General features: G+C 35.8%; 1 protein-coding gene across 6 annotated transcripts in view; it reads left to right on the top strand.

Moving 5' to 3' along the window:
* Positions 1 to 14,895, top strand: part of MKL2 (MKL/myocardin-like 2) — an 80,883-nt gene that overhangs the window by 34,623 nt on the left and 31,365 nt on the right. The gene's annotated exons all lie outside the window — the stretch shown is intronic.

Genomic DNA, 14,895 nt, shown 5'->3' with positions numbered 1-14,895 from the left:
ATAGTAGCATTTAGTATTGAATTAATGAAATACTCTGAAGTTGTCCTGTAAATATTGCATAAAATGCTTCAAAATGTCACTATTGAAATAAATATAATGAAATAAATGTCATTAAATATGACACTGTTAAAAATAAAACCCCGCAAACCTTTAGTTTTAGACATGTATTACTATCTCATTTTCAATAGTGCTTTTCTCAGCTGCCTTTCTCTAGAATTCCCTTCTCCCCTCATACTTTAAATTAGATTTGACTCTGCTTTCCAGATGTATGCTTTTCAAATTACGTTATGTCTCCTTAAATGATTGTTATTAGATTGTGCATTAAATTGATATAATGCACAAGCATTAGTTTGTAAAATAGCAATAGTCTGAGGATATGTGGAGCGTCATTTAAAGCTGACAAATGGTACTATACCATATTCATCTAAAGCAGTATTTGTTAGGCTGTGGCAGTAATACTGCTGAGACATGGAAGTTGTCTTATTCGTTCTAGCTGGCCTGTGTTAAGGAGGAGAAGGAAGAGACCTCTTGAGGTCAGCTGCCAGCCCTGTACAGAACAGTTTAACTGGTGTATGTTAACATACCAGGCTCTTGGCAGTTCAAGACTCAAACTCCAACTTCTTAATCAGGCAGAAACAAACTGTATTTGTAGTAGACAAAATTCCTTCTTTCCTTTTACAGCGCTCTGCCTTGGCTTTTACTCCAGACATCTCTGGACTGTCTGGTGATTCAGAGATTTCTTCCTGGGTGTTGTGGCAAGACTGCTGTTTTTCCCCCTTCCTACATGAGATCATGCCTTTCTCAGAATTTAAATGCTGGGTTTTGTTTGTTTGTTTTTAAACTTGGATCTTAATAATGTTTAAAATAGCAAAAAGCCCATATTCATTATTGAATTCAGTAACTGACAGTTTATTTTAAAAAAACCTTTACTTAGCTCTAAGTTAGGGCTAGAGAAAACACTGATTTTTATAGAATGCACTGATACCAAAGGTTTCTTATTGATTGGATAGATAGATAATGAGTGTTGATGCACATGGCTGTGGCTGAGAGCATAACGGTTCTGCTTCCTTTCCAGCAGGAAAGTACTGATTGAAAGACAGTGATTGAAGAGAAAGGGCCAAAGAAAAAGCCAGTGGCTTCTTTTTCATGGTGTTTGCCTTGCACCTCCAAACAGGCCCACTTAAACCTGCTGCTGCCGCTGCCTCTTGAAGCTTTGTGGGGCAACAGGAACAAAGAAAGAAGGCGAGGAAGTTGAGAGGGACAGAGGAGTAAGCATACTATTGTGGGAAATACTGTAGGAAAAAAAACCTAACTAATCTAAGCTACCAAGAAATAAAGGGGAGAAAGGAAAAAACGAGCTTGGTGGATAGTGTAGGTGAGCTAATAAGTAACCATGGTAATCATTATCTTCAGTCTTCTTTGAATATGTCAGTTATGCAGAAAGTGGATGAAAGAATGTACGTTACAATAATGACGGTCTGTCAGAGTAGCAGAAAACCTGCAATTATGGGACACTCTTCCAGTCTAAATTCATGAATATTTTAGAGTTTAAATTATTCAGTGCATAAAAGAAGATATAATTGTTTTCCACAATTGCTATCTTTGCTTCCTTTCCTTTGCTGTAGTACCTGTTCTTCATTTTCACTTTCCCCAGTGAATATTGCTTATCCTTTTAGCTCTCCTAAGTTTGGCAGCCTAATAATTAAAATAATGAACCTCTTTTGAGAGTATGAATGACTACAGGATCTCCTCTTCCAGCCTTTGCTCTTTCTAAAGCTTAGAAAAAACAAGCATTTTCTTTCTTGTAGTATATAGAACGAATTATTGAAAACATTGCAAATCTGCTTGATTTGCATCTAGAGAGACTAAAACAGAGCTTCACCTTTTCAGTTTATAATGTTACAAAATGTGTAGTTCAAGTATTCTGTAGATTTTTAAAAAACAGTTGCATTTGTTAATTTCATCCTATTTAAATAACACTATAAATAACATTAAAACACTTCTTATTTTACAGAAAAATATATTCTAAATTAGCTTGTGGCATTCTGCCTCTTCCTTTCTTTCTTTCTTCTTTAATTCAGGCAGTGATGTGACTGGTTCTGCCACTTGAATCATCAACCGTTTTTGGTTAGGACACAAAAATACTTACGAGTACCATCTGTGAATGGTTAAAACTGCAAAAATTACAGTTGTGATTCTGTTGGCAAACACAGATGAAGTACGTAGAGGTCAAGTAATTCAGAAGGTGCTACAGCCTTTGCTTCATAACCTATTTTGCACAGTTTGATGAATCTAAAAATCTAGAGTTAGTACAGTGTGCTTACTTCAGCAATGAGTACCTTATGAGAATTGTTAGGTGCAGTTCTTTTTTTACTTAGTATTTCTTTATAAGGAAAGAGACTTTTGATGGAAACACAAATCCCAACACTGTCTTCAGCAAATTAATATTAAGGGCATTGGAAAGGATGAATTTTTTTCTTTGCTTAGGCTAATGAATATTCTTAGAAGATACCCATTATAGCATCCTATAACACAGGAGGAAATCCTCTTAATTACCCCACTTTCTTGTAAACAGCTCATATGTTATTGTTACATATTGTCTGTTCTGTGGAAACGGTTCCTAATTTTATCTGTTTTATCAAAATTACTTTTTGTATGAGCAAGGAACAAAAATACTTTTTGGCTCTGAGGCTAATACAGTGCTAATTAAACAACTTTTTCAGAAATTCCTGTAGTATTGACTTCTAATGTCAAGTAACTGGCCAAAACATTTAGAAAATTCAAGTGAAAAGTCTTGAATGAAATCAGGACATCATTGTGCGTAGTTAGTAAGAAAGAGTTAGTATCATCACAATGCATATATTGGGAATTAGAAATACATTTAGGTTGCACATTAGGTGGTTTCTAACTGAGGAGCGAAGTGAATTTAGGAAGTCTTGCCTTGTACCCTAAATTGTTGTAATATATTGATTGATGAGCTCCTGCAAGAGTGTATGACTGTGCAGAACTCTTGAAGACACAGTATTAAATTGGTGAAACAAAGCAGTATGGTGCTGTCTCAGGTGGGATTTAAAAGGAGATTGGATCCCAGTTTGTTTGCACAATCTTTTTCATACATTAATATGAGCTTCAAAGTTACCAGTTGCCTGCAGGTTACTGTAAGGAAAAAAAAATAACCAGGAAGGAAATTTTCTTTCCACCTTGAAACATAATTTCTTTCCTGGATTTGTATTGCATTTTAATGTTACTGTTTTGTGAGGAAATGGAGACTGGCAAGTGCTAGAAACAGGATACAGGGTGGAATGAATGAGGCACGGGGATTTCTCTGGTGCTTTCTGGAAATGTCTTCGTTCTGTCTGGATGAATAGATATAGATAACCAGATTTAGTCAGGAAGGACTTCTTCCTTTCCTCACCTGCAGTCAAATCAATATTGCATGAGAATTGTTTATTTAACAGATTTCCTGCTGTTGCTGGCATGTTGAGTGTTGGTGATAGTCTTGACCTCTACTGCTCTCCTGCGGTGGCATGTTAGGCTTAGAGATTCTACTGTTGGTTTGCTGGTTTTGTTGGGGGTTTTTTTTGGGTTTTGGTTTGTTTTTGTATTGTGGTTTGTTTTTTTTTTTTTTTTTAACTTTAAGTTTTGTTATATGGTGTTTAGAGGTGTTTTTATGACCCCTTATCAGTGGCAGTCTATCAGGTATGTTTCTTGAGACACAGATAATGAGAAAAATACCGAAGAAAAAAAAAAGTATTATTCCTGTCATCTTAGTTAATAAAGGAAGCACTGTAAATTCAGTGTACTGATCCTGAGAGGCTGTGTTAAATTCTTAACTTTATCTATCTACCATAAACAGTCTCTTTAATGGCAGTGGGATAATTGTATGTCTTACAAGTAAATCAGCACTTACTCTGCAAAATTTTCTTCTTCAGTGTAGCACTTAAATGAATAATAAATATATGGTAATGCCATTATAATAAACACGTTCCTAAATACTTCGATAAACCAAGGCCACAATGTATTAATTTGATTTGGTATGTAATCTGTATAGAATTAGAGGATACAGTAGCTAACCAAGAATTCTACGGAAACTTGCTACGGCTACTACAAGATTTCTTAAAGGTTTTATAAAGGGTTGGGATTAAGACTGCTGCTGCCAAAAGTAGGTGTAGTCTCATCCAGCCCTACCCTGCTTACAGCCAGCCTCTTTCTTGTGTTGGCATTAGTAATTATGCAACCCTGAAGTGAGTAGGATCAATTAACAGGTATTACTGAAGACTATTTATTTCAGTAGTGTTAGTTTGCAGCCAGATCAGAGCACTGACCTGACAGGCTGCATCTTTGCCAGTGTTGATGCAACAGAAGCAGCTGGGATTGGAGGGAGGAAGAGACCATTGTCTTTTCATGAGTAATCCTGTCTTAGATCTTACTAAGTTATGAAACCACACTCTGAAACCACTGTCTATTTTGTTACTATGCTGGAGGTTTCTTCTTTCCTTTCACAAAGCATCCAACAAAACATGTATGTACCTCAGCCTTTTTAATACAAAGTCCTTTTTAATGCAGCAACTTCACTGTCACTGTAAGCAATCTGACTCATCCACTGAGCAAGCATCTGAAGAAATGTGATATTGTCTACATAGCAGAGTTGACACAATGCCATTGCTTACATCCCAGTGTGCAATCAGGCATCTTAGTGTAAATCCGCCTTCCTCAGTGTTTTGAGTTAATGTGTAATCTCGTGAGTTTGAGGATCTGCTTGGGTATGCGTTTTGTTTGCTGGCTCTACTGTGTCTAGGAAAAGCATGGAAAATGGAGGTAGTACCTTCTCGAGAAGACTTGGCTGGAAATCATCTGTCATCATTCAATGTAGTATGCTCCAAGTTATCACAAAGCAAGTCTGTAGTAGATGTAGAATTTGAACACAAGTTTCATGAGTCCCTTGACAGAACACTTCTTGGCTGATAGTAGTATTTGAGGAAATGCAAATTATTATTTAAAAAAACAGAAGACTACTAAGCAGAGGAATACTTGCAGGTTTAGAAAATGTAATTATTGTTAATATACTTAAGGTATGGAATTTTACAGAATACACTGAAATGTAAGCTTTAGTTTATTCAGACTTCCTACCCAAGATGGTAGTGATTTTTCTCATTTTAAAGATTTAAACAGAATTGTGAAAAGTATAGATTTTGCTTTTTACATATACATGCGTATGTATAGATTCATCCCAGCAGACATTCCGGTAATTTGTTTGGAGGCTCGTGTATGTTCTGGCTTGTTTCTAAGCAACATGTTCCATAGCAATAGGATACAATACAGATTGTCCTATATCCTAGTCATTTAAGCTTCTCAGCTGATGATATTGTTATGCTTTATATTTTTGTTTTAAATGTCAAGTTTACATTTAGCTATCTTTCCCATCTAGCTTTTCATTTTCTACTTTCAGTATAATGATCTTACTTCTGGAAACAGCTATGTATACATTATTACTGGCTTACAGACAAAAGCTTAAATCACAGTGGTATAATTTAAAAGATTTGGAGGTCCTGCAGGGTTTCCCTCCGGAATTCTGAAGAGATTATCTGAAATGGCCCTCAGTAGTCTCTACTCACATGCTTTGCATTTATCCAGAACACTTCTAAGCTGAAATGAGAGTATGACTGAATAATTGCTTAAAATGAGTATGCATCAGAGGCTGTTTTACTTTTCTTAATTATTTTGGATATAGTCTTAGCAGAAAAATCACATATACAGTAATGGGGAAAAAGAACACTGAAAGTATATAAAACTAAATAAGGGATTTTTTTATAAAAACAAGTAAAAATAATGAAAATATTTTCTTTTTTTAAATGATACCCTGGCATATGTGAAAGTTTTGAAGACTGAACCAAATATAACATGTTCACTCGTGTTTAGATGTTGTCTGATTTCTTTAATTATGAATTATTTTTATTTTAAAATTGAGAGTATTTAACCTACTGTATCATCATCTTCAGGCTGATGGGAGGTGAGGACCACAATTTTAAATGCATTTTATCTTTAAAATGCTGTACAACTTATTTAGAATCACTTCCAACAAATTACAGGTAGCTAAATATTTTCTTTTCATTGACATGCCATATAAATTAAAAGAAAGCTATGTTACCAAATTTCTGACTTTGGACAGATGTGGAATGAGTAATGCCAGGTGCAAACCAGCTACCATATTCCATAACCTTCCTGAAATGTGTATCTTGCATATCACCTGTTCTTTCTTTTACTTATTATACAAAACATTCAGTTTATTAAATTTTTAGTTTTATTCATAGAACAAATATTAGTTGAAAAGATCAACCGGTTTTGTCTCAATAAAGCATTTAACGATTATAAACAGAGTACAACACCCCATATAGAGTTGAGGGAGAAACAGTCACAACTCAGGAGAAAGGAAAACATCTGTCTCTGTAAAAACAGCTTAGTGTAAATTATGCCGTTTAGAAAATGCCATATAAACTTTGAAGTCCAAGCAGATGGTGTTTGGGAGTGCAAGGGTAACAACTGAAAGAGGCACAGAGTTAAGTACTTGATACCCAGTTTTTGCAATTCTGTTACTGTCGCCCTGTGCTGTGAGGTTGGTCCAGAATTCTAATACAAAGCCGATGCCTAGATCACTTGTATAGTCCACCTACCATCAGATGAAATACTCTCTTCTACTTTACTGCCACCCTGCTGTTCATATACTTGCATTAATGTTATAGTCCTGATGCCAAATAACTAGTTATAAATTACTTCAGATCGAGGATACAATAGAATAGTTCATCTCCTGCAGCAGTGCTTCATTGCAACTAGAACGTCTGTTGTTAACGTCTATTGCTCTGTGTTTCAACCTCAACATGTTAGAGATCTTGGCTGCATAAAAGCTGTTTTAAGCTGGCAGAAAGAAATGGAGACTTTCTGTGTAACAGCTTTTAATTTAAAGGAAACGGCCCTGTTTCCAGCACTGTCTTGTTTCCATGGCAGCCAGCCTAGCAGCCTGAACTGGAGTTTCTACCGCTCTTGGAAATTTCCAAGGGAGTATGCAGGAATGTTGGGCGTTGCATTTTCCCATTTTTACTTGCAGTTTTAAGGGCTTAAATAGCTAATATCCACTGGATTTTAGCTTTGGAAGAAATAATGAGATGATTACATACAGAACATGAAAAAATATTGACGCATTATTTTTCTTCTTGCTGTCATTTGAAAGAACTGTATGCTGTCTAATGAACCCCTTCTCGATGGTTTAGTGTCTGTTTCATCTGTGTAATTGTTAAATGTCAACAACTATTTGCTGTTTCATAGTACCTTCTATAAAAAGATAACATTTAAATCTGATTTTAAATTAATAGGATATGTAATTACCTGTATTAGATGTGGAATTATTAGTGCTGGAACTGTGCACAGTATGAGTACTGTTTTTTTTCAAGACAAGAAGCAGTGGTGAAAGCTTGTCAATCAGTGTAGATAGCATTGTTCCTGCCAGACAACTATCAATTTATTTTTGGCCTCTTTACATTCCAGTGCTTGTGATTATATAGTACTACTTTGAGACATCTTTTCCATAGGATACAAGTTACAGGTTTGTAACAGAAATCACTTGTTCAACTTTGATAATAGCTGTTTGTTCTAAGTTATTTAATAATACACTTTATTTTCACTTATTCTACCATTCACAGTGAGTAAGACTGGACTGCTCTACGTTTCTTACCTTTCAAAGGCTCTTACACAGAATGTGATGTGTACTCGCTTAGGTGCCTATTTGTGCCAGCTTTCTTGCATTCAAACCAGCATAGCGCTTCAGCAAGCTATTGAGGATCTGCTTGTTTTGGTTATTCTTAATCTTTATGCCCCTTTAGGGCATAGTGTATGTGAACCTGAACAGTACTCACTGTTTGAAAAGAGACCATTAACCTTATAAAATTTACTGCTATATAGAAATACGTTTCAAAATAATAAAGTGCGTTGGTTAACAGATAACCTCTCCTTTTTGGTACTATCATCTCCATTCCCTTGCATATAGAAGCATTGATTCCCTGGTATGCTAACACTGGAAGAAACTGTAAGAGTGGAGGCACCAGCCTCTGGCACTCAGTTTTTCAGGTGGTGAAAAACATATACCTCCAGTGAAGTCAGAAGATTTCTACTGACTTTTATGAGAGTCAGATAACCAGATGTTCTTATTGTGAGGAGGGATTATGCTTTTTGGTTTTGTCGGTATCAAATAAACTATCTATGATTTAACGATCATTTTATTGACTGAAGAAAACACATGGAAATTTTGGAATCTCTTCACCTGGTGTTAAAGTGCTGATCTTAAAATCATACACTGACTTGAAAATAGAAAAGAATGCCCTCCCTTCCCTCTCAGTCAACACAGGAGTTTGACTCAGCTCTCTGTGCATGGCTTTTATTCAGAAGCAGTTCAAAGACAATTTCTTAGAGTGAAAGGGGCTTCCTGCCAGATAATGTGAAGTGTAAAATATTTGTGCCATCTTTTAGCAACTAGATTTGCTCAGTGGTGTTAACATAGCCCTTCTTCTGCACATACACTTTAGATATGAAGAACAGTATTACTGACGTTAATAGTGTATTAACATATCTAAATCTTTGTCAATTCTGGGCCTTTATTTTGGAGATCATCTTCTATGATTTTAGATGTTATGCAGGTAACTGCCTGATTTTAAAAGTGTAAAAGTGAGAGGTAAACTATCGGGCAACAAGCTGAATGGATTTACCTTAAGAACAATCTGTTAAACACAGTGTTTGAGTTAAGTATCACCCCATGGGGGACTTTGTTTTGTAGTACTTCATGCCTTTTGAATTCTCCTTTCCCCAGATTTCACACTGGTTTGTCTATGATGGTTCTTTGTAGTAAAGGAGTGGGGGGGAACCACCCCCAAAAAAACCCAAAACACTAGAACAAATAGTACAGTATAATAACTTTGGCTAATGCCTCAGTGGTGTTTAGATTTTTTGGAAGCTGTGTCCTCCTATCTCAGCCATCCTTATTAGATTTACCTCTTTGTGTGTTACTGACTGTTCTAGAAATTTCTTGCTATATGAATTTCTATATTTATGATAAGCAAAGTCTGTATTAGATTTAATGACATTAGATTTAAACCAACCTGCATTCTATTCTATAGAGAGTTTTTCACTTAAATAAATCAGCAATTCTTTGCCAAAAGTGCAAAGCTGTGCTCCATTCTCATAGCGTTCATTCTTGTCTTAGAAGATAATTTCATCACATTTTCCTTATTGAAAACTTGTGATTTAGTTTCCATGACTCCCATCTTCCACATCTTTCTGGCTGTTCTTCGAGCTGCTTTTTGTGGGTCCCCATTTCCTTTTGAGCTTTTCACAAACCTCATTCCTATTCCCTTCCTTTATACCCACTTCAGGTTCATCTCCAGTATAAAGATACAAGTCTGTCTGTAACTTGTTTCCGCTCAGTTGTAGGGCTCAGTCCGTCTAACTACAATGACAATATAAAGGTCGTAACTGACTGTAGTATGACCATCTGCTCTGACATGCAGACCTGTAAGCCAAATATCCTCTTTGACTAGATGTAGCTATGCAAGTCGTGTACAGGTGTTACCATTTCTTAGAAACATCTCTGCTTTTTACTTTTTGTCGCTATGGGGGCTAAACGTATTTTAGGTCCTTACGTCTTTTATTGAGATATAAATATTAGCTTTTTCCTGATCTGTTTGCTTTGGAAAAGCAAAAGTTTTTTCAGCTTTTCAACTTTTTAAAATAATACATTTAGGGTTTTTATTCACATTTACTTTCTATTTAGAAACTTACTTTTCTTTAATTAATGGAGTTCAACTGTTCAATATTTATTAAAAAAAAAAAAATCAGACACCAGACTTTTTTTAACCTTCTTAATTTCGGAGTTGTTTGCAAAAGCAAACATCTGGTTTTCATCCAACTTTGTGTTTAACCTCCTTGCTCTGGTCAAGTCAAAATCTTCAATGATTATCATCTTATACCATCTTTCTGACTGAGTCATCTCTTCTTTAGTATTCCCCCTGCAGTGCTTGCCTATTAGTCATGCTACAGGCTGTCCTTTCTTTACTATGTAATATATGTAAGTTGCTGATATTTATTTAGTAAGTGAATAACTGCACGTTCTCTATATCTTCTATAACTCTTGTTTTTTCAGTCCTCCCACAGTTCTTATGACTTGTCCAGATACACATGGGACAACTTCAAGATCATCCCTTATTTGCTTTGTGATGCCCAGTGTAGGTTAACAGATTATGGGTAGGCAAGTAGTGTTATGAGAGACAATAACTGTTTGTTTTATATATATATATATATATTTGCTAAAAAATGCTAAAGCTTCACAGCTGAGCACATACAGTTTATGTGCAGGTACATTCTTACTGCTCTTCTCATCCTTCTGCTATAGTCCACTACGTATTCTCTTGTATGACTATACATTGTGTAGGATATGGGTCACTCTTTACTCTTTCTGCAAAGCTTAAGCCAAATATCTGATCATAATTGAAGCCACAAATCATAGATACAATACATTCACAAATTATGCAGCAGGGCTTCCCATCATCTACATTTGGAATTAATGTTCACTAAACAATTAGTTGAAACCAGTTGGAAAATAAGAGATAAGCTACCTACATTCTTAGCACTACTTTTTGCTGAACAGATTTATTTTAGTCTTCCTCCCCCATTTCCTGGGTGAATACCACCCATCATGGCCATGGCCAAGCAGCATTAATTTTCGGGAACTGACAGAAATTGCATCAGCCACAAACATAAGTAACACATCCACTGGGGTATGTTTTTACAGTGTTGATGCTTCCATGGTGTAGGGCTGTGTGCGAGCGTGACGACAGAGAGAGGTATAGCCTTTCCCCCTTTCTGACACACCTCGCACCAGACAGCACAAACAGGGAGCTGCAGGAGCTGCATCGCACTCAATGGGACAGTACCACGTGCTCACAGTGTTCAAAGTGTCTTCCTCTTTGGACACACACATGGTATGTTCCTGATGCTTCCATGTTACTAGTGCTGTTGAAAGAGGGTTCAAAACAGGACCTTGACACAGAAACTTTGGTACGTTATTTTTTGAGGGGTTTTTGTTTGTGGGGCGGTTGGTTTGTCTGTTTTCCAAAAGAAACTTCAGCAGCTGAATGTACCTCAGGCAGACTCTTTTTAAAGTATACTTTAGAAGTACGTATTAGAAGTGTTAGAGTAGTTATTTAGCTTACTTGTATTGGCAAAGTGCAGTGTGAGGCCTTTCTGATTTTTTTTCCTCCCACAAACTTGCCAATGAAAAATTAAAATGCAATAATTGCTAAATCCTGAACTGGTGGGATGCGTTTAGACTATCCAATCCAACCATATGACCTAACGGTGAACATTGTCTGCCTTGGTGTAGTGGAATGCCAAATAGAAGTCTGATCCTTTTCATATGAAAGATGAAAAGCCTTGGTCTGAGAGTCATGTCAATATCTGGATCTGGGAAAGCCAGATCTCTAATTAATAAATAATAGATTTCTGATAAAACTCTGCCCCTTTATATGTAATTTTAAGAGTTAAACTAATTTCTTAAAAAAAGCACTGTCAAGCTATTTTTTCCTGCGCGAAGACTTTGCACATTGCATTTGAGATTGCAATGATACTACTTCAGAATTTTAAATAAGTAAAGTCTGATAAAATGAAGAACAAGAATCTGTTGTCTGTAGTAGGTTTCATAGAGTAGATGGTATATGCACTTCCTACAAAATAATTTTCCAATTTAGCCAGCTGTCCAAATTGGTGAATTAGTGAGGGCTTTCAAATTGTTATCAACTCTGCAAAACAGTATGATCGTTCTATAGTGTGAAGGTCAAATTGAAAGTTGTTTAACTTTCCCACTTCTGTTTACTAATACCTGAAAGCACCATACTAGCAATGCTTAGGTAGCCGTGGCTGAACCAGCTACACCTACAAAATGGGTTTTATGATAAAGCTCAGTAAAAAAGAAAGTCTGAGTAAAAAACATACTAGAAATCAGAAATACCATGTACCACAAATGCATTTTTTTCTTAATAGATGACTTGCCTATCACCTGTTGGTAGATGACTTAACATCGGTGATAACATTCCTGCACCTGTTGTAATATTACCAGCATTCGCTTGTTGATCCACTGCGTTCCGGGTGATAGAATTGAAAAAAATACTAACTCTGATTTACTTACTGTGTCTGATGATGTATATCAGCTCTACCCTGGACATAACTGATGTTAGAGCAGGTCATTTTTCTTGAAGACCTTGAGGCTGAAATAAAGAGGCATATGTTTAAAACTGGCTTGTAACTAGGTAAAATACTTGGTAGACGCATTTGTAGTGTGTTTAGTGTTCCAAGAAAGCCAAATTTAAGTATGGTGTGAATTTGGACCAAATACAGCTGTATAGCATGGATGAGATTTCTGCCCAAAGCAGGACATGCTTTTCAACCCTTTCTATGGCTTCCTAGTTATGTAAGAGGAAGCATAGTTTGAGTGAAGAACAGAAGAAAGTCAAGTTTCAACCTACTCAAGACCAAAAATATTGGGTCTGAAATACAGTAGTCTTGCCATGCTGTTTATAAGTTGTCTCTCACATCATTTGGATGGGTAAAACCTATTTAAGATTTTTAAAGGGATTGCCTATTTAGTTTTAAGACTAACTCTGAGCTTTTTTGATTTTACAGTTGTAAGCAAGAGAATTCAAAACAAGAATGTATCAGAGTTTTTGCTTTCCTGTAAACACCACAGCAGTTAGTGAATTTCTCAGTGCTTTGTGCTAGTGCAGCAGGAAATTCTTAGAAGTAGCCCCAGGGATAGAAGCTTAACATCGTAACATTATATCATATGCTTGATATGCATTTCCACTGAAATGTGCATTTCTTGGCGTTTTCTGTAGGAATGGGCTAAGTCCTGACCCAATACATTATTTTTCTTAATTCACACTTACTTGTATAAAGCTTGTGGATTTTTAAAGTTGGATGTACCGTTGCATAAATGTGTGTTTGCACACACTTATCTGCATTTTTTTGGGCAGGTTAGACCAACTGGACTTAGAAACCCACATAGTTTTCTGCAGAAAGATTTGAAATTTCTCTACCCATGCTCTGAACTTGCTGGGAGTGTGTAGCACTATACTACGCTGCCAAACCCAACCTAGGAAGTGCTGCTGAAAGGAGTCTGTAACAGCACCATTTGAGTTGGTTCCAGACTTCAGGCAGCACAGGCTTGCATCTACTAGTAAGAGATACCGTAAGAGGTCACAGCTTACCTGGAGCCACGTAAAATTAAGGAAGACAAAAAATAAATCATTAAAACTATTATAAAATAATTTTTCAGTTAACTTTTTCGAGTCATTTTAATATTACTTGGAAAACACAATTCATTACTTAAAGCAGGTATTGTCAAGTTTCCAGAGCAACTCAATACGTTTTGAATGACTTTCCATCAATTTACATTTTGCTGTTGTTGCTTTTGCATTCTCCCATCTTTGTCCTTTGTAATTCTTGTGTAACAATATTGTAAACTCTGAACAGAACTGCCGTGCCACAGCCCTGAAATGTTTGTATTTAAATTCTCAATGTTTGTGTGACACAAGAAAATAACGTCCTTGTTTTCAGGACTTGCTATTCCCAGTCTTAATGCTTTAGCCAGAGGAGTATCCTTCCTGTACTGTAGAACAGGAAATAAGCTGGTTCCTTCTAAATTCTGAAAACAATGAACTTTGTCCTTAGCCTAACTTTTTAGAAATTACATTCATTTTGATGTTTTGGACAATGCATTAGTTTGTTTTGCTTCCTTGTGAAATACAATGGGAACAGTATGTCATAATCATACATCCATAATAAGCTATCAAGACAGAATTTAAGAATGTAAATATTACATCTTTAATATATTTTTTTCTTGACCAAGCATCTTGACCATCTCTTGTTCAAAAGATGAAGTTTCACATTAGGGTAATGGCTATATGTGTCTAAGAAATAATGAAGCACTATGATAAATTGATACAGAAACAAGGGGAAGTGAACAATAGAAGAAACAAACAACTTTTTTTTCTTCTTCTTCTTCATTTTCCTGGGAACACTTACAAAAAAGCCCTAATCTTTGAAAGTACAAGGCCTTTATGTCTATGCCCTCCCCCTGGTTTTGTGCCGTTCCTGGTATAATATTTAATGTATCACATTAATTCTTACAGTAACAATAAGATGAGAACCTCTGTTAATTTTGAACATTTTATTAGTAATGAAACATAAGAAGTTACTTCTGAAACTGTAAATAGTTTTTCCAAATTTGACAGTATTCATTTATTTGGTCCTTGAAATAATTATGATAACACATATCTCAATTAATCTGGAAAACAGCATTTTCTGATGTTCGGAGAGAAGATAAGGTCTGTTCCTGATGGTATCACTTTTTTGGTGTTTTTAAATAAGCCAGGTAAAATCTGGCTTCTCTTCAGTTTCTTGTGTTTCAGCAAGATTTATTTAAATGTACAATAAGCCTTTATATTTTTAAAAAAAAAAATCCTTAAGGAAAAACGATGAACCAAACACGTACAGCTTTTCTTTTAAAATGCTCTGCAAACATAATTTCTATTTCAGCATAGTACAGTCATGTAAGATTGGTTTAAGACATGTAAGAAGGCTGTATAATCATTACGTGTTGCAGTTTACAGTATAAACTATACCTCACTGTGTTTTCTTGAATCTAAGAGTAGCGTTACAAGGAGGTGGAAAAATCCTAGAATTAGATGTATACTTAGTACCTCTTATGAGGCCTAGCTGATAGGAAAAGTGGATGTATGGATGAAATACAGTCCCTTTATCAGATGTGACCAAAAAGCAGTAAACTCCAATATAAATGGG

Source organism: Pygoscelis adeliae, unplaced genomic scaffold, assembly GCF_000699105.1.
Source record: "Pygoscelis adeliae isolate BGI_AS28 unplaced genomic scaffold, ASM69910v1 Scaffold85, whole genome shotgun sequence".
Classification (NCBI taxonomy): Eukaryota; Metazoa; Chordata; class Aves; order Sphenisciformes; family Spheniscidae; genus Pygoscelis; species Pygoscelis adeliae.
This window is presented reverse-complemented; position numbering and strand designations above follow the sequence as displayed.